Source organism: Vanacampus margaritifer, chromosome 11, assembly GCF_051991255.1.
Source record: "Vanacampus margaritifer isolate UIUO_Vmar chromosome 11, RoL_Vmar_1.0, whole genome shotgun sequence".
NCBI lineage: Eukaryota > Metazoa > Chordata > Actinopteri > Syngnathiformes > Syngnathidae > Vanacampus > Vanacampus margaritifer.
Window position 1 is genome coordinate 4,843,125 of NC_135442.1, and position 25,065 is coordinate 4,868,189.

At 38.5% G+C, this 25,065-nt stretch overlaps 1 long non-coding RNA gene across 1 annotated transcript; it reads right to left on the reverse strand.

Annotated features, from left to right (window-relative positions):
- Positions 1–1,258: 1,258 nt before the first annotated feature.
- Positions 1,259–24,671, reverse strand: LOC144060199 (uncharacterized). The gene is made up of 5 exons (XR_013295872.1): positions 24,624–24,671; positions 16,996–17,106; positions 16,668–16,775; positions 8,320–8,344; positions 1,259–1,942 (listed from the first exon to the last, which is right to left on the reverse strand). It is a non-coding gene; the product is annotated as an uncharacterized LOC144060199 (long non-coding RNA).
- Positions 24,672–25,065: the final 394 nt, after the last annotated feature.

The following is a 25,065-nucleotide window of genomic DNA, read 5'->3' on the forward strand; positions in this document are numbered from 1 at the left end:
TTATTATTTCCTTCCATACATCATTGTAACCTAACCTTCTAACATCCTTCCTTACTTATTTTTTTTAAATCCCATCCTTGTTTCACACCGTCCTTCCTTCTTCCCTTCTTTAAATATATTATTTGAAAAAGTGCATACAATCTGTGGGTAAAATTTTCATTTTCAAATCACGTCTTCTTTTGAAGTGCATATTATCACACATTTGAATCATTGTTGTGGACAAATGCATGTCCGCGTTAAGTATGAGATAACGGATTGTTAATCTTGAGTCACCTCCATGAAATACTGCACAAGCTTGGTTGAAAAGTGTCAGCGTCATTCGTGGGTGCATCCACAGGTTGTGATTTCAGAGGCGGGAGGGAGTGCACGGTGTTCAGACACGACAAAATGACTTTGGTGTGTTGGGGATCATTTGGAGGACTGGCAGCGATTTCCCAATTACTGAAGGCTGTGAAGCAGCTCTCCTGGCCGTATGTCGCCGCAGTGATTTGCTATGATGGAAGGAAATTAGATATTGGGGCGGTTTCAGCACTTTCATACCACAAGAAGAACGAGCTCCATTACTTTCTTAGCTCAGGTAAAGGCAATTGTGCTCATAAAGACCGCATTATGGCTCCGGATTCAATAGATCAGCGGTGGGTAAAGTATGACCGCTCCATTCTTTAATCCGGCCCACATTAGTGGAAATACCAATAATCCGTTATATCCACCAACAAACGAACAAACAAACAAAAACAGTCATATCAAAATTAACTACAATGCTTTTGCATAATGATAATTGAATGGGCATTGTGCTGCTCCTTCTGGTGTACACGCCTTGGCCACCAGGGGACAGTATAATGTTTATAGACATTCTACAATGTTTGCTTTTGTTTGCATAGGATCAATAATATATGCCTGTGAGTATTGATGTATGCTCTGTGTACATGTGTAGCTACTGTTTGTGTTTAAAGTTGTTTCAAGGTTTAAAAGTACTGCAACATTCATCCATCTCACTTTTCAGCTGAGGGCATATATTGTAGCACAAAGTGTTACATGTTTGAAAGTTATAATGTTTCATCAAACATTTCCTGTACGGCGAATAAAGATGTTTCAATCCCGGTAGGAATTGTTTAATTTCACATGACTTCCTTTGGGGAAAAGAGCTTGACGTCTTCAAGAACACCATTTTTATTGACAGCTGTTCAAGTTCAGGTAAGGGCAAAAACATGATCATGCTGAAGGTAGGCGATGATAAGCTATGATGCATTTACTGACATACGCGGGTGAAGTTCTCATTCATTGTCACGTCAAGACAAAAAAAATGGGGGGGAAAAGCAGTTGTAAGCTACATTTTAGATAGGAAATATATTTACATACATTACTTACAACATGAATAGTTAATAACTGGCTTGTTTCAACATTGAGAATACTGTGGAAATAGAGGGATGGGTATTGATGTATATCATAAAAAAATGACATGTAAGCTATATATCTGTCAAGTTCAGTCAACCTAGAACATTTAATAAACAGCAGACAAGCAAGGAAGACAAGAGAATCGTTTTACTCGCGAGGAGAACAAACAGAGATGTGCACAAATCACAATCTCCTACCCACTGTGAGGCACACTCTTGAGCCCTCTCTTTTTTTTTTTTTTTTTTTTTTAACAGGGCGTTCCCTAGTTACATAGCCGTTGCTGCTCTAAAGGGAAGGGTGTTACACAGCAGCAACATTAAAACCATCGCGGCTATGAGTCATTGCGCAGATAGTCTTTTTCTTTGACGCTCCAAAGGCTCTCAGGGTTAGATGCTTTGCAATACTACAAGATTACATATGGGATTCTAACAATATCCTCTTTTCTTATGTTTCCTTTTGGGGCGCTAACTAGCGAAGCGCCAGGCTTCATGTTCTGTCTCCCTCTGTTGGTCATTGTTATTTTTCATGTTTCTTGGACGGGTTGTGACTGTGAAGGCAAATTATGTGTGTTAATACATACTTGGACAATAAATCTGATTCTGATATATATATATATATATATATATTTAAATATTCATTATACTGTATAAGTATATTATACACACAAACATTCACACAACAACAGCGATCAATCAATCCGTATTTGGACTGTGGCAACGTATTGACACTATGCTAACTCTGCATACAGTATGTTGAACTGAAGTGCATTCTTCCCATTACATTGATTTAAATTGTTACAAAACATTAAAAAAAAAAACATCGACACGAGTATAAGCACAATCGACACCATGGAAGCTCGTCTGCACGTTCACGCCACGGTGTTCTATTTTTGTTTCCGATCCGAACACACTTTTGCCCGTGCGGCGCTTGATTGCAGTGTGCGGGATTGATCGGCAGTGCATGAGCCTGTCAATGTTGGCCCGCCCGCAGTCCTTTCAGCATACCCCCCCCCCCCACCCCCCATCCCCGCACGGCCCCCCTCGCTTGGAGTCCGGTGTGGCTGACCTGCCTTGGGGGCACTCTTCTCTCATCTAACGATCGGCTCCCTGTCAAGCACGCTCACCGTAACCATCAACAACACACAATCACGTTCCTTTCATGACCTCCTCCAAGGAAATGAGGAAGGCTTTGCTGTGATGAGACCATGGCTATGTTTGTGCTGGGAAAAACATCAGTCCTGCAAACTTATATTTAATGATAATGCTGCTCATTTGGACTGATAGATATTTCGGAGTATTTAGCAGAGCAGTGAGCAAATTATGGCACATGGACGAAATATTGCCCAGTTTTTTGTTCTTTAAAATGTATGTTAGGTATTGATATTCCATTTTTTTGGACACATTTATCTCATGAAATAGTCGGTTCTTTGATTTTTTTGTAATTTAAAAAAAATCCTAGAAAAGATCAGTTGATTAGAACTAATGTTAAAAAACACAACTAAAAATATTATTTAAAAATATTATTTTATTATTCAGATTAAATATCATTTACATTTTAGCCCCCTAATATAGAAATGTGTCTGCTTTTACAGTACAGTCACACTGTTTCCTTATAAAATTGCTTAATTAAAATGTATTTATAAATGTTTCCCCCACATTGAATAATTGGGTAATCGATGTCGTGTAACTATTAAAACTTGGGGTAAAATAATCCGTAAAAAAAAACAAAAAAACATTTCTATTTATTTTATTTTAAAAAAAACAGCAGTGGGGCAAATTGTGGCACATTGACAAAATATTGCCCAGTTTTTGGTTTGTTGAAATGTATGTAAAGTATTGATATTCCATTTTTTTGGTATACATTTTTTTGGTATACATTTCATTACATCTCATGAAATGATCGTTTCTTTGATTTTTTACAATGTCAAATTTTTTTTCTTCTTTTTTAGAAAGGATCAGTTGATTATGACTAATAATAAAATACACAACTAAGAATATAATGAGAAATATTATTTCATTATTAAGATGAACTATTATTGACATTTTAAGTAGAATTTTTACTTTTTAAACCCCTAATATAGAAATGTGCCTGCTTAAACAGTACAATCAAATGCAAATCACTGTTTCCCCTGGAAATTGGTTACCGGTAATTAAAATGTGTTCATTTATTTTTTTTCATTAAAAAATATTTTTTTCACATTGATTAATTGGTCAATTGATGTATTGTAAACATCAAAACTAATTATAAAAAAAAACATTTATTTTATTCAAAAACTGAGTAATTGTTCATAATTATAAACAACAATTAAAAGTGAGAAATCATTTGAATTGTGTATTTAATTACTAAGTATTTGACATTTACATAAACATTTTTTTAATCAAATATTTCCCTTGAGCACAATAAATGACCCCCCCACTCTTTTCTGCATGTTTGATAGCGCAGCGTCTTTTAGAATAGATGATATTGTCAAATGGCCCGAGGAGATGAATTAGCTGTGCGCTGTCGTTGCTCCGGGGTAGCTTGTTTGTCTTAAAAACAAAACAAAACATAATGTCCTCTCTTCTGCTTGCTTATTGACTGCCGTGATCGATAATAATAATGGAGCTGAAAAGAAATCTTTATGGCACCAACACATGGTCTGGTTGCTTCTGGCAATTTAGACGCCTTGAGGTATATGTATAAATATATATATATATGATTTTAATGGGCGATTACCGATATCAGGTATCGATAACAGCCTTTTTTTTTTTTAAAAGGTATCGGGTACTCATGGAGGCTGCCGATACCAGCTAGTTAAAGAAAAAAGTTTTATACTGAATCATCATCTGCGCAAGAAAGAAAGCCCTTTGTTCACTTTTTATGGGGGGGGGGGGGGGGGGGTGGGGCATTGTGATAAATGACATTTTATGCAACAAAAGTTCTAGAGGTATTTGATATTTGTGAGTATTCAAAGAGTGAATAGTCGTACTTTTATTGGTGTGAAAGAAGGGAATAAAAGTCAATAAATTGTGTGTATGAGAGTTTCGATGATGTAAATGAAAAAACCTCAGTAGTGTGTGAGTGTTTTAGTTGTGTACATTTTACGTGTGCGAGAACTTTTCAGTAGCATGTTCGTGTGCGCTATGAAAAGAACTTGGGTCGTTTATTAATATTCAAGTAGATCATTAATGGCGCTCTTTAAATATAGATGAGGTTCCAGTGAGCAATATTGAAGTGCTTTCATTCAATATGCAGCGCACACGCTTCGAGACTAAATAAGTGGGCATTCATTTGCCTTGCAGCTTGCAATATTTATCCCGACAACAGCTTGTGCTCAATCCGAAACTTCTTCATCACATTGCAGGTGCAGCCGCGGGCTCCGCTTTAATTAAAACGCCCAAAGTGACAATCCAGTTATAAATGTCTTCCTGTCAAGGAGCAGTTCTTATTTGATGACTATTTGGGTCATGCGTACGCACGCCTCACGCTCATTACAGATCGGGAGCAGGTGCATCCACACAAGTGAATATCCTAATGCCGCATCAGTCACCACATCCGAGAGGGACAACAATGAGGCTGGCCGACTCGCCGGGAGTCTCGCCGAAGATTTTAAATTGGAATCGGGGAAGGAAGTGGAAATACATTCAGAAATGACCAAATGGCAGATGGATTGAATAGTCAGTCAAATATTGGCTACTCGATCCTGCCAGATGTCTGTGAAAAGTTCACTCGATCATCGAAGCACTTCATTCCGGTGTTAAACGCGCTAGTCGTCTCCATTTTAGGTTAGCTTAGCAATTAGCATGGCTTCTTCATCTTTTCTCATCATCCCCTCGTGAGAACGATATTTGTCAGACAGCTTATTCCTAATTGACGTGTTTAGGCCAACGGGTTAGCAAGCTTTATTGTCAAAAGAGCCATTTTACGCCAAATAAATAAGAGAAAAATTAGTCTAGAGCAACAAAACATTTGAACTTTGTGATGAATGAAATAGTGTGTTAGTGTTAGTCTAATGCACCATCACAGAAAAATAACAGCATCCAATATTTTGAAATTCATTTTCTTCTACCTTTCATTTTCCGTTTTTGAGATAAAAAAAAATAGTGTGTGATTTATTTTTATTTTTTTAAATACTTTTTCATATATTTTTAGGCTGTTATGACATTTTGGGCAATTTTGTGGACATTTATGGTAATTTTCAAGATTTCTCCTTTTGTTTTTAGACACTTTGTGGTAACTTTTTGAACGTTTTCTTCTGACTTTTTGGGTAATTTCATGGACATTTTATGGCAATTTTCTGATTTTCTTCTTCCTTTTTGGATATTTTTAGCAATTTTTTTTTACCTGCCTTTCTTCTCTCTTTTTAACAACTTAAAAATTTGCATTTTTTCAGTGTTTAATAATACTTATTTAATTAAAATAATAATTGATCTAAAAAATTATAAAAGGGAAATATGTAAAAAAAAAAAAAAAATTGTATATATATTTTTTAAGAGGTCCACAGGGAGCTACAGGAGAGGGACCAAGTGACCCCAGGTTTAGTCACACTAGTTGCCAGGCAAAGCTTGTTGCTAGCTAGCTAGCTAGCTACTGCGACAAAAGTAGCATCAAACTTCCTTCAATCTCCGACTGCCTGCGGTAGCGTGATGTCCTTTTCAGTGAAGCTTTTTGGGCCCGTCTCACCGGATAATTCTATTTTTCTATAAGGCGCAAACTGCATTTGTATGCCCCCCCCCCCAAACCCTCCCTGGGGGATGCAATGATCCACACGACTGCATGCGACAAAAGTAAAAAAAAAAAAAAAAAAACAAGCTGTCGTGTTCTCCAGTGGCGAGCGTGGTGGTCAACCTTCCATGTCTAATTGCGGTTGCCAGATGTGCCAGGCATTTTCATGTCCTCCCGCTTAACCCGTGTCAAACGGTGTGTTTATTTGGAGCGCGGCGTTTGGGGACTCAGCAAGTTTCCTTATTTCACAGCACAGCGGCCACTCTTATCTCCCGTGGGAGTCGTCGGTCCAATTCCACACCTGATGTTCAAATGTACTATATGTTACTAGTGAGGCAAAACTGTGCACTAGTTGAGATTTCTTCTAAAAAAAAAAAAAATTCGATATCAAGGATAGGGAATAAATGCTCAAACTCTTTGCCATAGTCTGATTGACAGTCCGGATATTGCCTGCAGACAAATAAACGATGTCATCACTGATTGACTGCCGCTTCACATAATAAGAGAGGAAGAATAGCAATAAGGGAGTCAATCCTGTGCGTTCTTTCCCTTCCGTCAGGAAGCCGGCGTCGTGCTGTTACTTGAAGATAAAAACTCAAATCAGATGCCTTTAAAAGGGCTGCGGACTTTCAAAGTAATCTTTGCTTTAAAAGCCGCAGATTACACCGCAGCTCGCTTACTTACTACTCGCAACAGATAAGCTGGAAAAAAAAAAAAAAAACGGGAAAAAAAAACACTTTCAGCTTGTACGGTGTGTTCTGAATCTGATGACTATTATGTCACATGGCTGTTAAGATCTCATGTTTTAATGAATCCGCCTCTCTCACACGTGGCAGCGTAAAGCACGTGTTTGAGTGCTCCGAATATGAAACGCACGAGAGCGCGACTCATTTAAAGTGACGTGTGAAGGAAATTGACTTTGAGAGTTGGGATCTTTTTTTTGCTCCAAAATCGGTGACAAAATGCAATGTGGAATATTGCGGCCTCCATGGCGGACACTCAAGGAGGAGGAGCCACTGCAAAAAAAAAAATGGTGATTTTTGAGTATAATATTCTATAGTATTGTACTTAAAACTAGAAAAATTCCCGCGGAAATTTTGAATGGGACTGCTGACTCTTGTAAATGAGCTGAACAGTTTAAAATTTAAACCACTGGAATCGCTCAACCATTTAAGTTAACCATAATCAACATCAACTAAAAGTATCTCACTGTCCCTGAAAATGTATTTAAAAAAAATGTAAATGAGCTGAAGAGTTTAAAATTCAAACGACAAAAATCGGTCAAGAAATGTGGAAGTTAACCATAATCAACAGAAACTAAAAATATCTCACTGTCACTTTAAGAGCGCACACACATTTTTGACTTGGAGCCGTCACGCGGATTGTGCAGCTTGGCCACCGGGGGCAGTATAAGACAATTACAACAACAAAAGCTGAAGCATTTCACAAAAGCTAAACTGCAGTAATATTACTCGTTATCGTAGCTGAAGATAAAGAATATACCGTGTTCCCTCGTTTTCTGCTGGTGTCAGGTTCCAAAAAATACCCGCGATAAATGAAATCCGCGAAGTAGTTCGCTTTATGTTTTTCATTTATTAGAAATGTTTTAAGGCTCTAAAACCCCTCACCACACTGTTTATACACTTTTCTCATCAAGGCATCTAGATTTTGTCTCTTGTTTAAACATTCTCAATGTTCAAACTTTCATACATTTTTATAAAATAGGTAAAAAAAAAATGCATGCAAAATTGCACTAAAAGAAAATCCGCGAAACTGCAAAAAGTGAACCACATTATAACAGTCAACTTGAAAAACCTCCAGTGAAGTGAAAATAATGGAACAATTAAGGTGGAGCTTCGGTTGACTAATAAATGGGTTTACAGACACATTTTTCAGACAAGCATTGCTTGGGTTCCACACGGAATGCTCATCTGATCATCTTTCTCTCACACAGCGTCATTCACTCTGCGCGTGACGTCTTTCGGGTATCTTTGATATTTGTCTGTAATTTAGCTCTCAGTGTGGCTCCAAGAAAGTGAAAAGTGCAAGTGATTGTGCTATTAAGAAGCTGAAGTTTTTGGTACGTAACCTCTGGTGAGGAAAGGTAGACTGCTGTGCACAGCGGGAGAGGGGGGGGGGGGGGTAGTGAGAGAGAGAGAGAGAGAGAGAGAGAGAGAGAGACACACACAATCGGTCGCCACGCAACTAAACAATACTCACAGACATATTCTTCATCTGGCATCTGCTGTGGAAAAACAACAACATTATAGCAGCTTAGTTTGTTGTTTGTATGTGGATGTATATTTACAAAATTTACTTCCAAAAATAAAAATGCTATCAAGACCTTAATTTTGTGTTCTCATTTGGGTGTTTTTAATATTTCTTAGTTTAAGACCCCTGGCATATTTTTTCTTTTCTTTTCTTTTATTTTCTTTTTCATTTCCCCCCTTTTCCTTTACTGTTTTTGTGAGATTGTTGTGTACTGTGATGATGATTGTTTGCCATGTTTGGCTTTTGATTTCAATTTGTTAAATAAAGCAATTTAAAAAAAAATAGCATCTTCGTTATGACGGTCTTCTTGTGTGTTTTCAACAAATCTTTGCGTAGTGTACAGCAGTGTATTCTATATAGTGCCCCCTGGTGGCCAAGTCGTGTATACCAGAAAGAGCAGTACAATGCTTACGGAACGGTCATTTGATTTTTTTTACATTCTATATATTTTTATTGTATGCAGTATAATACTGTTAATTTTTTTTTCAATGTGACAAAAAATGTTTGTTGATGGTTTTTGGAACGGATTAATGGCACATTAAATGAGTGTTTCTCAAAACAAAAACAAAACCCACTTTAATTCGTCTAACCTGGAAGTGATCTGAGTGTTTTTATAAAAAAAAAAAAAAGTTTTGTGATGTGCATGTGCGCCACATACACACAGTGAAGTGCATGAAACTGCTGCCTCCACAAGTTAAACTACTTTTGTCTTCTACACCGTTTCTGCATTCGTGACGCAGGTTCTTCATTTGAAAAAAAAAGAAAAAAAAAAAAGAAAAAGCCAAGCATACGCTCGATTTAATCCTTTGATCCTCAATCGTTGGAATGTTCAGGGATTATTTTCACCTTCATTTTCACATCACAACAGAGCGGCGACTGAGGTTTTGTGTGTGTTCAGTGATTGAGAGGCGTCATTACACGAGGATAAGCGCCGTCTTTACCCGAGAGAGTAAGCCTTTTGGCGCTCCCCGGCCACCACATTAGAGAGAGTGACCAAAATCAAGCATTTTACATTTAACAGCTTCTCTGCGGCTGATCTTCTCCAAATCGCCGGCACCCCGAGTGCACGGCAGCTCCCAGAGGAGATGTTTATCAATTCCTATGAACGGCAGATTAAAAAGCCAAAGTTCTCTCGCCTGGACGCAATGAAGTGAGGCCGAAAGGGATGAATGTCGCGAGGAAACAAGTCGCCCGTGCTCTTTTAATGGAACGTCTGTCCGCTGCGTGACAGGACCCACTTGTGCTATCGGGCCGTCTGTGGAATGACACAAACGTAGTGGGTTGGGAAAATGGCATCTGCCCAACTGTTTGTCGCAGATAAGACATTCAGGATGGTGCGAGGGAAGGAAGTCAAGTTTATACAGATATGACATTTTATTAGTTATTAGCTTTTTGCAACATGGCGCTGGTTGATCTCTTATACTCTGCTGCCACCTGCTGGCCGTTTTTGTATGCTCTACCATAGCCAACCCATGAAAAAACGTACAAATACGTTTTTGGGGACAATGGCAATATTTAAAATCTAAATTTTTTATGCGTTTTTGGGAGCAAATGAGTTAACAATCAGGGATCGCTAGATACTTAGATCGATGTGTCCAAAATGGAGACCAGACAAATTTAACTAATTCACTGCCATAAATTCATTGAAAACATTTTTTTTTAAAAAGATTATTAAAAATTTGGGGCGGTTAAATTTTTGTAATCGTAATTAATCGTATGACTTCACTAGTTAACGCACGATTAATCACAAATTGTATATCTGTTCTAAATGTACAATTAAAAAAAAAGGTTTTCATACTCTTGTTAACAAAAGTGAAAACAATGTTAAAATAATAGAAATAGTTCAAATGAATTTTTGACTTTTATAGCCAACAATGGCAGTGAATTAATTAGAAAAGAAAAAGAAAAGAAAAGATTATAAAAAATTTGGGGCTTCAGGTGGTTGCATTTTTTTTATTGTAACTAATCGCATGACTTCACTAGTTAACGCACGATTAATCACAAATTTTATATCTGTTCTAAATGTACAATAAAAGTTTTATTTATTTATAGTTTTTTTTTTAAAACAACTTTTGGTAACAAAAGTGGGAAAAATGTTAAACTAATAGAAATAGTTCAAATGAATTTTTGACGTTTATAGCCGTCAATGGCAGTGAATGAGTGGTCCATTTTTGATCCATAATTGGGTTACTTTTGCCCCAACTGTTATTAGAGTTAACGATGAATTGATTATTAAATAGTTGTCAATTAATCGATTCATTTTGACAGCTATAGTTTTATCTAGTGTAGATGGGAAAGCACATGAAAATAAGATGCAGCCTCTTAAAAGAAAAACCATCGCAGCACGTTTCCCGAGCAAAACCAGTGCACGGTCCAGTCTGCATCTGAAAGAGGCGTTCACCTTCACTTCAATCTGCCACACCTGCCATTCGAGCCCAGCCGCATTCAAAGGCTAATGTGATGTGACAGTTGTCAAACCACGCATGCATGTCACCTCACATCCTTCTAGGAAACCTCATTCTGTGCTCCCTGCTTTTTATAGCATCCCCGTTTTGAAGAAGAAAAAAAAAGGGAGCGTGTCCCTCGCCGCCACATGCCTTACATCAATACTGAAAGCAGTTTCTAATATTTTTGACTCTTATTTATTTTTTTTACATATTGGTTTGCCCCTTTGTTTGTTTGTTGTTGCTTCAATTCAATTGACATTGTGGTGCTCTTTGTGGTGTGTGTGCCTTGGCCACCAGGGGGCAGTATAATACATACATCCTGCACAGAAATGTAAAAAAAAAAAATAAGAGTCAAAATATTAGAAACTCCCCACATGGAGACGGTCACAGCTCTTCAGTAAGCCGAAGTAATATTATTCATTCTTAGCAGTCGACATATGTTGCTTTATTGTTTGTGTTCAAATATCCGCTGCTGAAAAGGTCATGACATCGATGAAAATTGTTTTTACTTAAAAAGCGTGATATTCTGTAAAGTTCACATTTATTTAAATCAATAGTGAAATCTTGTCACATTCAACTTCAGCTTCTTTTAAAATGAATTCATTTTTAAATAGTGTGCTGAAAAAAATAAAAAATACAGCAACCCACAAATAGCCGTGGGCGGGACTGACGACGCTCCTGTTGTAAAGCTTCGTCGACAAGAAATTGAGCGTTCCGTCAACAGAAAGCAAAGTCACAAAAAAGAAAATGTTTGTTGATAGTAGAACAAAGTGGAGGGCAATTGTTGTTTGTCACTTCTATCCTTAATGTCACGTCTTCAGAGGTCAATCTGCAGACCTCATCGCTCTTCACTAAACACACACACACACACATCTGTCCTTATTATCAGGGTCCAATTTACGCTGCCTTCAGCTTGCGGCTATCTATCGAGCTCTGGTGACAAAAACGATGAATGGACGGGTGGTAATAATGCGCCTTGGGGGCAAAACGAGGCTGGGTCTGAAGTCTGGACATTTGACCCCATGCAGCAACACAAAGTAAGGTCTTTGTTCACCGTCATCTGCCATTGTGTAAAATGCCCTGGTGGCTCGGTGAGTACCCGCGTTCAATACTCATATTGGTATCAGTCAAAAAAAAAAAAAAAAAAAAAAGTGGTATGGTACATCCGTAGACCTCCGCGTCCTTTGCTGCAGCTTTTTCACGGCTCTTTCCTTGACGTTGAAACCATTTCCACGTCAAAACCAGCTTCGGATGGTCTAATAGCTCATCTTATGCCTTCAAATGTCATCGCTGCATCCGCAGGTGACGGCTCGTCACACTCTCGGAGTCTCCGCCCTCCTCGCCGTCACCTATTTCGACAGCTTTGTGTGTGCGTGCGTGTGTGATAAAGGGGGGGGGGGGGGGTGGAGCACGAGCGTGTGCTCCTTGCTATGGGATTTCTCGGGAGTTCAATGACCCCATGAACTCTTCCTAATGCCGACTGCGTGGGCGCTTCAGGGGTGACTGCTGTCACTTCGCTGTCACATGGTATTAATACAAAAGAAAAAGAAAAAAAAAAGCATGTACAGTAGTAGACTATGAGAGGACAGAAGCACATACAAATGACTTGTTACCACGATATATAACTGACATCACATTTTTCATTTTATTTTACAAATGGTGTCTTTATAGCGCGCGTTTACTTTTGGCATTTCCGCAACAACATGGGGGAGTGTGGCAGTTCTCCCCGGGTGCCGTTGTGTTATGATGTCATGCTGGCCAAGATGGAAGGAGGTGTGGTGATGCGTATTCTCACCCTATTCCGTCTCACTTTCACCCGATTGGAGCCACCGCGCTCCCGCCACCTCGCATCCGTACTGTAAAAATAGCCTGACATGGCGCCACTGTCACAGAGCTATTAATAGCAAAGTAAGCCGAGTTTGCCTCTCCAATCATCCTTCGTAGGCAGTGATGCCGATTTTAATAGCTTACAAGCAAAGATCCCCAAATTTCATACTAATGTTGCAAAATGTGTGATTTATGAACAGCCAAAGATGGCACAAAATCTACGAGCTCTTGAGAGAAAGCAAAAATAAATACATAAATTAACTAAAAAAAAAAAAAAAAAAAAAAAAAAAAATGCTTTAAAAAATTAAAAATAAATAAATTTAATTTAATTAAAAAAATTAAGTCACAGAAAGCCTCTAAACTATATCTGGCGTTCATCGGAGGCACTTTAAAAGGGTGACGCTGACTCCCATTTAACATGAGCTAGAATGTAATTGGTTGATTCTGAATACAGCCGCGTTGAGGTATGAGGGTGTGCGCACTTGTGCAGTCACATTATTTCAGTTGTGTCATTTAATATCGCTGTCAAAAACAATCAATTTAACAAAAACATATACAGGTTATAAGTTACGCTAATGGTGGAAAAAGTTGTGAAACGATATAGGCTATCTTGTCTCATGGTTAATGCCACAAAAAAAAAAGGCACTTTTTGAACATGGGGTGTGTAGACTTTTTATATCTGCTGCACACATACATTTGAAGCAAGCCATCATGTGGTAGCACAAAAAAAAAAAATCACAAATCAAAATTACAGAGCTACTTGATTATTTCACATTTTTGAGGCATTCATTTTCTTTTAATTTTTTTTTCTACTATAATTCATGAAGGAAGAATTCACCCTGGAATCGTATGTGATACCTAAATATTTTTTTTAATTATATTTTTCAATTACTTACTCTTTTTATTTATTTTTATTTTTTTTATGTTATTTTTATCAGAGCGCATAATGCTGATTGCAGAAACTGTCACTCGACATTGCATGGCTGGACAGACAACTTTTTTTTTTTTTGTTTTTCCCTTGGCAGAGATTTGTGCTCTAGTGAGTTCTATTCCACCGTGTGTCGTTATCAGTGTGAGGCATCGGAGAGTCCCTGGTGAAGCCGTGTTGTGTGTTACGAAATACGTGACCTGCTGTGTGGGCCGCAAATCACAGCAGTGGAAAATCCCATGGATTCATACGCATTGATTGCAATTGGGTCTCATAACGGGAAGAACGAACGCGAGGGAGGGCAGAGCGGGGCTTTGGTGCAGAAGCAAATGTGGCATCTCCTATAATAAGAAATACTAATAACTAGGCTGCCACCAATATGGAGTTTTTATGTCGATATTTGGCAGAAAATTCCCTGGACTATTATTTCATAAAATACAGGCTAACTTCTTCTTTTGATCCTTTCAGCAGTGTTGCCGTACTGCTGAATGTAACTACTAAAGTAATTTGTAATCAAACTTTATTCCTTTTTTAAAGCATCAGTAAAGTAACTAAGTAACTTTTTAAGTAAGTAATGAGTAAAGTTACTTTTTTAAGCAAGTAACCAGTACTGTTAATTACTTTCTAAAGTAAGTAATCAGTAAAGTAACTAAGTTACTTTGTAAAGTATGTAATCAGTGAAGTAACTAAGTTGCTTTTTAAATCAAGTAATCTGTGAAGTAACTTAGTTGCTTTTAAATCAAGTAGTCAGTGAAGTAACTAAGTTGCTTTTTATATCACGTAATCAGTAATGTAACTAAGTAACTTCCAAGGTAACAGTGGCAGCACTGGTAAGAACGATGCATTTTTGTCAAGGGACAAAGTTACTTGTCCCGAGGTTTGAAAAGGACACAGACATGAGGACAGATGCTCGGTGTCAGGCGGCGAAGCAGGTAAATCCGCAGTTATGGAAAGGTACACGTGTCCGATGTCTGATGACCGCCCCGAGGCCCCGTCGAGGGATATGATTGCTCGCGCTCGCGTGGCGGAGGTCAACTGTCCGAGTCTCCCAGCAGCTGCGGTTGCTACGATGGACTCATTAATGACAGCCCGTGACATTGTGCATGCAACCTGCCGACTAGTCACGTTGGATCAAAGCGGACCAGCTTGACTGGGATCGGACACTCTTTGCTATACGGTGAACTCTAACCTATTGGCTGTTCGCTAGTGAAAATTTTTATTGGGGGGGGGTTCTGTGTAACCTCAGTCATTAGCTAAAAAAATGCACTTTTTTTCCCTCATCATGAGTGAAAAATTAGTGACGTTAAAAATTGGTGCTTTTGTAAGCGTAATATAAAAATGTGGCTTTTGGCCTCCATGTTAGCCACGGGGTGTCACATTTTGTTGCCGAAGCAGAACCATGTTTGGAATTTAAATGTGGCCAAGGAAAACAAAGCTTTTGGGAAATAATGTCGGCTGGACTGTTTCTCTCCAATCGTATTACTAGCACGTCTATTAAAGGCCGGACAGAAAGAAAGCAATGGAAATGTTTGCCTCAAGTGATTTGAGGCAAATCAAGCGTCTAGCACATTTTTTTTTCTCCCAGAAAGCAACTTTTGACAAAATGGAAATGGCTTTGTACCACTCAAGATCCCTCATGAATACAAACATACAGTAGCATCAGTTAGTTCACTTTTAGTGTTAAAAAGTTTTATCATTGAAGGATGGGGAATAATATGGAGTTTGATCATAAGACAACATATAAATGACCACCCTTCATGAAATACGCTACTACTATGCGAAAGCTGAAAACCTGCAAATATCACCTCAAATAATGTGGATTAGTCTCAGCTACTAAAATAATACAACAACAAGCTTAGAAAAGCAGATCTGTCAAATCAATGTACTTGCAATTACGGCTGAATTGCATGTAAACACCTGCAAGTTGGACCGGCCTGGTCACAAGCTGCACACCCCCGTAAATAAAGGCCCGTCCGCTCCTCTTTTCCATTCTAATTACTAATCAATTTCCCGTCAAAGGAAACAGAGAGCTGTTAACGGCTCCAAAGAGGCGGAAACGGGCGACGGAGCAGATCAAAGCGCCGCTAAGACTCGATGTCATCCGGGTGCAAACCTTTTCTATGGACACACAAGCAGCTGCGTGGATAATCCATATGATCATATGCGAGCTTTGCGGCTCACTCCCAATGTGGACGGCGTCAACATTGAACACTGTGATATACACGTGGCCGGGGTCGTCTTTGATAGTTTGGACAAACTTTGCCCTATTTCACGTTTATTACCCATAAAAAAGAGCTACTGAAAGTTTGTCATTCCTAAAAACAGTTGAGTCAAAAATAACCCTAATTATTTCAAAAATGGACCGGCCCTGGGTTAAATAACCCAAAAGTTTGGTCAAATTAAATTAATAGCTGACAAATCAACCCAGTTTTGTGGGTTATTCATTTGACCCAACTTTAGCCTAATTGAATTGGGTCGGAAATTAACCGACCCAACTTTTGAGTGGTTTAACCCAACACGTTGGGTCAAATTAGATTAATAACCCAATTTGGGGGGTTATTTTGTCGGTTATTCATTTGACAAGTCGGTTAAGTCGAATAACCCAATTGAATTGGGTCAAAAATAAACACGGATATGAACATGAAGACAAGTTGAGTAGAATACTACTACTACTACTACTAATAATAATAATAATAATAACCCACAAAGCAACCCATTTTTTTTTGTTATTTTGTAGATTATTCATTTGATCAAACTTTTTGCGGTATTTGAATAACCCAATTGACTTGGGTTGAAAATGAACTGACAAAACATCTCAATTTATTAAACCCAACATGTTGAGTCAAATTAAATTAACAACCCACATATCAACCCAATTTTTTTGTGATTGGGTTATCCATTTGACCCAACTTTTTGTCTTAATTGAATAACCCAAAAAGTTGGGTCAGTCCCTTTTTGACCCATTTTGGGTTCATGTTGACCCAACTATTTTTAGTGTGTCGGTAAAATAAATAGGCAAACTAAGAATTGGTAATAAAATCCACATCCTATTACAGACACATTAGAAAATGAAAGTAAGTCTTTATATTACTTACTTCAGAACATTTTGGGATATTATGAAGAATCTCCTTAATCTGTGTCTCCAAGTCTTACGCGTGTGTGCGGTTCTGTCCACTTCTTTCCTTTTCATAATGACTTTGATGCTACGAAAAAAATTCTACAATCAATTTTTCAATTCCTAATAAGATTTCACCCACCTAAAAATTGCCTTTTGCAATAATACTTAACAATATTTACGACTTCATATATCTCTGTTGCTAAAAGGTGAAGCGTGGAGAGTCTCTGTTTGCAAAACACACCAACGCAGTGCAACAGGCCATTAATTGCCAGGAGCCGCCGTGCTTTAGAAAGATATGACTTTACCTAAAAGTGCAGCTTGTGGCCGCTGCTTTAGTTCCTTAAGTCTCATGTGATTTGGATTTTCTTTCACGCCTCACTGCCCACCTCGCCACAATATTGCCTTTCATGCTCTTCCTGAAAACGAAAGAAGAAGAAGAAGAAGAGGGCTGAGAAATGTAATAGCTGAGCCATCATGAAGGAGCCTCATTATGTTGTTTTTGATCTTGGATGATTTCTGGGTGCTAAAACAAGAACATAATGATAAGAAGAAAAAAAAAACGCTTCTCCCTCAGCATCCGCAATGCATATTTTTCACGCTCAACCGCATTAGCGTGAACGCTTGTCGCTCAACGTTTACGCCTTTACAACACACGTCAAGCTCCAAGTAACGAACGTGGCGCGCGCGCTAATGCAGACTGACGGCAAATAAGGAAGAAAAAGAGCAAATGACTCCGCTCCGTTTGTGTGGAAAAAGCAGGAGGGACAACCGAACCGCGCGGGTCCCTTTGCTTCCCGCGGTGTCGGGCCTGATGCGGATCCGGGGTGACGGATGCTGCGGTGTAAGGTGAGGGTCTGCTCGGTGGGTTGCTACACGCACAGTGGTGGGAAGTAGTAAGTAGGAAAGTAGAAATACTTACTGTACTGAAAGGGGGAGTTTGTAGTGTGTGAAATTTGCGCTATTCGATACCACTTTTTTTCAGACAGATACCAATACGAGCAGTCCAGCACTCTAGTCTTGAGTAGTTACTGATAACGATACTGAGTACCGATACCACCAGTACTTTTGATACATCAAATTTCCCCCCCAAAACAATGTGAGATCATTTTAAAGAAAGACCAACACCCAATTAGCATTTTTCATTGAAATTGCATTTAGCAATTTTCTATTCTTCTTATTTATAATTTCTAGTTCCTTATCGTAAAATGGCCACAAGAGGGTGTCTGATCCTGGTATCGGCCGCTGTCGCGAGCAGCGACCATTTCTTTTAGCTTAACTTTTTTTTTCCATTTTTGTCAACAAGAGTATGAAAAGCTAGAATTTTTTTTATTGTACATTTAGAACAGATATAAAATTTGTGATTAATCGTGAGTTAACTATTGATGTCATGCTATTAATTTTAATCGCCTGACGCTCCTAATTTTTAATAATCTTTAAAAAAAAAAAAAAAAAAGATTATTTTAAAAAAATGTCTAGGTTTTCATACTCTTGTTAACAAAAGTGGGAAAAAATGTAAAACTAATATAAATAATTCTAATTAATTTTTGACGTTTATAGGCGTCAATGGCAGTGAATGAGTTAAAAATACTAGCAAGATTTAAATGACCCGAGCCTTTGACGGAAGCCACGATCCTCACAAAATGGCACATATAGTAGATACCGTAATTACAATTACAATGTACGCTTTTCTAGAATACATATTTTGCCGATTTCAAGTAAATCAACAGTATTTACATTTTGCAAACTCAACACAAAAAGACAAAGAATATGTTGTTTAAATGTGAGGTGTTAGAAACGTAGCGTAAAAAGTGCAGTGTAGCGCGAATGTGCACTTGTTAGCTTCCCGCGGCTCGCAGCTTGATATGAGTGACATTTGCTAATGTCATCCTGTTCACAGGCAATTAAAGTGGCACGACTTGCAAAGTGGAGGATTCTAACGCAGAGCGACCGACTTTTACGTCATGGCCGGCATTTTCCTCGATTGCTTTTCCCCTCGTTCAGGAATCTTCCTCCCCCCCCCCCCCCCCCCTTCTCCTATTATCGCCATCTGTTTATGATCGATCCCTCCTGTCAGCGCAAACTGCTTATCTTTGCCAACGGAGTCTCTCCCGCCACTGTCCTGAAATATGATTTATTTGAAGAGGCAAACATCAAAGTCATAGATAGTGCGCTCTTTTTTTTTGACAAAAAGTGCATTTTATGTGCTACACATCAGGTATACATTATTATAATAGTTTTGGAATTTTTATTATAGTTATTTTGTTTGCGTTCCAATTTTTTTTTTTAGATAGTTTTAATTGGTTTTCAGAGAGCATTTGTTAGTTTTTATTAGTTTTAGTTTTTTGGAAACACTTAATTTTAGTTTAGTTTTTATAATTTTTAATATTAGTTTTCAATTTTTGTACTTCATGTGTGCATGGCTCAAAAACGAATATATATATATATATATATATATATAAATTAGGGGTGTGAATTGCCTAGTACCTGGCGATTCGATTCATATCACGATTCATTGGTCACGATTTGATACCGATTAATCCCGATACAAATCTATAAATTGATAACTTGTTAATTAGCTTATAATGTAGAAGACGTTATAGTCGTGACTTCATGGCAGGGTAGCTGACACCTCACATGATTCTCTATCAGCGGCACACACACACGCGGCCGCGGGTCACAGCCCGGGAGCACGGCCCGTGTCTGGAGCGTGTCGCACCTGCAGACAAAAGCATGCGATAATGGAGCCGGCGGGACCTGAGGGAGAACCAGCTTGCAGCACCGCGAGAAGCATTTGGAGGAAGCTCAATAAGTCATGACCCTGATGAGGTTTTGCCATCCAGCGGGCCGCGCTCACGCTCGCGAGCTGTGACAGAAGCAGGAGGTGCACCATTAGGCATGAATTCTCAAGGCGCACCATCAGACGTGAAATTCGGAACACTTTGCTCAGCTCGCAAATCAGATTGGAGCTAATGCGGGCGAGATGCTGAGTGCAATTTGAGCTGGCGTGTTCCCCGCGGAACCCTGATCCGGAACCCGTCTCCTGACAGCCTGTCAACGATCACCAAGCGAACATCGTTCAAAGACACTCGGTGGATTATTTGGCTTCGTGTTACGAGCCAAAATTTGACAGCGTCAATTGTCAGTCAAATATCACAACGACAGTTGCATGCCAATTCGCCGAGCATCGATCTTATGTGCGGGCGTGGAAATAAATCCGCTCGATGCTTCCGGTGGCTTCAGTATTTCCCACCAGATCGTCACGGGGCTTTCCACGCCGTGATAATAAGGCGCTCTAAAATGAGGCCCCTGTCCACTTGCTGGCTGTCCATTCATATTTTGACAATGTTTTTAGTCCCTTCTTCTGCTCATTTCTGCATGATGTGCGCACACTTGCAGCCGGTAACGAGGCGCTCTAAAGTGGCCAAACCAGTAAGGGAGATGCATTTTGGGGATTTAGGCATAGCTAGCTAGCTAACTGCACATGAAGGCGCTCTAGTTTTTACTATTAATCGACTGGCTAATTTAATCAGCCGATATTAGCTCTTTTAAAACGGACAAAAATCAGCAGATTTTGTTTTGCTGATTTTTACTTTTTTTTTTTTTTTACACAATATAAGACAAAGATGATGACATTCAAACGTCTCCCTCAAAACCATTTTTTTTTAGTTAGTTTTTTTTAGTTTTAGTTAACTCAGTCACTGCTATTGACGGGTGTACTCGTCAGACCGTTTTTTTTTAATAGGCCGCTGTTAAGTATAATTTTAATGATGCACAATCAACAGCAGATGGCAACATGACTAAAGAACAGAAAACAGTTGAATCAAACTTTTTATCCTTGTGAAAGAAGAGATAATATTCTTTCATTTGGTAGAAACGATATATAAATAATCGTACAACACAATATTTTGTGGGCCTTGAAAAATCCGTTAAAATGCTCAAAAGCAGATGGCAATATGGAGTTGGCTGGCAGTGAAACAGTTAAACAAATACGAAAGGACAAAATAATGTGAAACGGTCAAATGTTCTGTCTGTAGTAATTCTTCTTATTAGTGTTGTTAGTGTTAAAGCCCCCCCCCCCCCCAAATATTTTTTTCCTCATTTATTTTTTACTTGATGAATCAGTTATCCACATTTTAATCTGCTAAAAACTGCAATTGGCATCAGCCTAAAAAAAATTAAAATTAAGGCAAAAATTTTTTATGGAATATTTTTCCTTTTTAAAAAAAAAATATTTGGTGTATTGCTGCCCATTGAAATATTTCTGTCGATGGTGGGATTACTACGGCACATTCAGTATTAATACTTGATAAAAAAAAAAAGTAAATGAATAACATTCATGAATTTTGCGGACTAGAATGGATTCATGGCATTTAAAATGGTTTTAAGAGGAACAATCTATTTGATATACATGACAACTGAGTCACCAACCGCCGCATTTGGATTCATACTTAATAACATCCAAGCGCTGCGACGTTGACGACAGCGTGGCGGTAAAAGCCGGCCCGGCCAAAGGTGCTTCATTACTGGCTGGGTAAGCGAGCGCATGTGACAGCTTGGGGCAAGGCAGCGTGCAGGCCCGGGAAGCGCCACTTGGCAGGCAGGTCCAAAGTGTCAGCGGCCATCGCCAGCGTCACGTCTGAAGACAACGCTTGTCATCAGCGTATCTTTGCTCAGCCAAGAGTGCTGCGGAAGGCTTTTTACGCGATGGCAAATGAAATCATTCCGGAGGCTGCGATTGCTTTTTGGAGATGTTTGATGATGAAAATGCAGCAACATTTCACCAGTGACGTCTTCTGCCAAAAAGATCCGTCAAGTGAGCTCAGCCGAGCACAAATGGCATGAATGGCAATCGCGCATAAGAAGCAGCCATTCAACAATTATGACACAGCACCTGGTATTTTCTAATATATCAAAACACAAAAAATATAACCACTTTTCACGTCCTTTTCTGTCTCATCGCGAGTTTGCTGTATCTCGTTGTCACCTTCTAACATTTCTTGTTCACACAATTAAAGTTTCGATCTTAAATGCTGGAGGGGGCCACATAGGATCAGATATGACAAAAAATTGGATTTTAAATATGGACAAAATTCATGTACACACAAAACACATGCTCTTAATATACTGTACCTCATTTTTTGATTATATATTTTTTCAACGGATGTATAAAAGATCCACTATCCTCACCCAAAGGGTGTGAAGCAGCCAACAAAATAACCACATACTGCATCTTTTTTCTCGCCAGTGCAAAAGGTTCTCACATAAAAATGACCATTCAAGGACTTTTCTTCACAAAAATTAACTCTCTCTAAATTTTCATAGTACTGAGGGACTATATATTTTGTCCTGCATATCATTCCAAATCTGCAAAATAAATAAATAAATAAATAAATAAATAGGCCTATTTACTACAATTCTGCCATCTAGTGGGGATTGTTGATATTACAACCTAAAACGACAGACTTCATATTTGCTAATCAGGTTAGCGCCCCCAAATTCTCCCTGTTTTTTTGTGGAAAACATAATGAATGTTTATCAGCATTTTCTGAAGAATTATTTGGATTTGTAAAAATAAAAAAATACATAAATAAAAAAAAGTTTTTTTTAAATAAATTTAAAGAAATCCATAAAACATGAAACGATGTTGCGAGAATATCAAATTTACCTGTAAAAGTTGTATTGCCTTTTAAGCTGAGCCTGAAAATCTCCAACTTTATCTGAGTAGTCTATATTTATTGAACAAATTAATGTTGAGAGGTAAAGAAAAATGTGAAAATGTGTAAACATCATACTTTGTGACACATTATGAGGATCGGGTGCGCTTATCTCTATGAGCTGACCTCAAGAGGAAATAAAGTATCAACATCATGCGGCGTGAGGTCACGAGATAAGGCACATTTCATTGAACATCCTGCTGTACATTTAGTGTACATTTCACGGGATTTATAAAATGACAGCTAATGGCATCTTTAAGCTGAAGGCATTAGAAAGCGCTCGACATGGCGGCTTGCGTGGGCCGACCTAAGCTGCGTAATAAACGTACGCGCGGGCTGACGAATACTTCAGGCACTTATGATTTTACTGATATAATAAATAGCCAGCTAGTGTGCCGACTCTATTGGGACAAAGTGTGCAGAGCTTGTCTAACATTATTTATACCGGCGATAAGTTCTCGGCCCATCTTCCGCCGGCGAGTTAAATAGCCCTTGACCAAAGTTTATTGTAGTTTCTTGAAGAGGTCGTAACCCCGGCCGCTAATGGCGGATGACGAAAGCCTTCCACAAAACCGGAGCTTTCATTTTCCGGAGGTTGTTGTTGTCTCTTCAGCTGCTAAAAAAAAACTGCCTGATTAGAGGGTCAATAACGCCGGGCATGCGCTCACGCCGATGGATTTCGGAAGGTCTCGAACGCATCGTCGCAGCTATTACTTTTACAACCTTCAATTTGCATGGCTGAGAGGACTAATGAGCGGGTCGTGCTCAGCCTGCCTTGAGATCATAAAAATAGTAGTTTGTTTATTCTTTCTCATAAGCAGCGTTGGCAACGGAGACGTCCTCATTTCACCCCTTAACTCTTTGACTGCCAAAAATTATCCCCAAAACAACCCCGACAATGTCAGCCGATTTCGAGTATTTTAATTAATCTTTCAAAACAAACGGAATATTGTGTGTTTTGACCATATATACATGGTCGTGAGTACCAAATGGAAAATTGTGTTCCATTCTTTCATCAGAAAAAAAAGGTATGCTTCTACCTTATTCCGTTCTTTAGTAATCATCATTTGAAAACACCGGTAGGTAATTTGAGTGACATTGAGCGAAAATTGAAAAGATAAGATACATTTTCTGCAAAACAGTTACTTTGACACTAATATTTTCAGTTTAGTGACGCTCTGTGAATTAGATTGAATGTGACAAAGGCTTTGATCATTCACGTCATCCTTGAAAACGTTCCATTTCATCAGATTTGTCATGTTTCATTGTAATTCCATACACCGGGAGCCCATTGAAAAGAGATACAATGCTGCCCTCTGCTGGCCATAGTTAGTTGCTGTTTTGGGATTTTACAACCCCAATGACAAGGCAGTGCTGCACAAGACGTTGCACTGCTCATTGAGAAAAAAAGACAAAAAAACGTAGTTGACGTCAATTGACGTTATTGGCGGCATTCAGTAGGATTTTAGCATACGTTATCAAACGCTCTTGGCGTTCAAAGAGTTAATGTTCATTTTCCAAAGTTTACAATGAACTTCACATACAGTACGTTGTAAAAAGTAGTTATTATGAATTTAGTCATGCATAATGGTCAAGATCCTAAACTCTTTTGATAAACGCAATGAGCTAAATTATGTATGTGAGCTTGCTGACAGGGTGGACATTTTGTCTCATGTTAGCATTTTATTAGCACCTGGTAGACTGTCAACTATAGCAACATGATTCAGTTTGCAACCTGAACGTGTTCTATCTAATGCCTATTTAACAGATTTAGAATCTCTGAAAGGTTCTTGCTGGTCAATATTTCATGATGACAGGGTGGACATGTTAACCTTGACACAATTCATCACAATAGGCTACACTCTAAAAACAAAAAAGTTGACTCAACTTGAAAAATGGAGGTAACAATTTGCATGCACATTTTCAAGTTTAGTACAAACAACTTAATTGGTTTTGCAACGCTAGAATCTTAATTAAGTTGAACCAACTTAATTTTCATTCTGTGATACGACTCCATTTAATTATATGCTGTAAAAAATAGTGCTGGACCAACTTAATGAATTGAGGTAACCCATTTGTATCTTTTTAAGTTATTCCAACTAACTTACTCACTTATGATACTTTTGAGCTCAAATCAGCTATCAATGTTGTATATCATCTGCTATCAAACAACGCCCTTCTAATCATTATGGTTCTGTTTTAAGTACTACAGTACTCACCTTCTCATACATGTTCAAGGTTGGGGAATCGAGGCCCAGAAAGTAAAAACCCTGCCACAGATTGGCCTTAGCCACAGGTGCTTCTACTTAACTGGCAGGTAAACGAGCTCTATAGAAGCACCTGTGGCTAAAGTCAACATTTTTCAGGGTTTGTTCTCTCTGGACCTGGATTCTTTAACCCTGTATATTTTACATTCCAATTTTACAAAAGTCACATTTCCCGTCTTCATGTTTATCAGTAATAAAAAGCACCTCCGTCTTGTACAATCAACTTTTCAAGGATGGTCGTGGTTCTGAGATTTTTAAGTTGTCCTAACTTAACTCATTCACGGCCATTGACGACTATAGACGTCAAAAATTTCTAGTTAACATTTTTTTTCATTTCATTAAATTTTTTATGAAAAGCTAGAATTATTTTTATTTCACATTTATAACAGATATA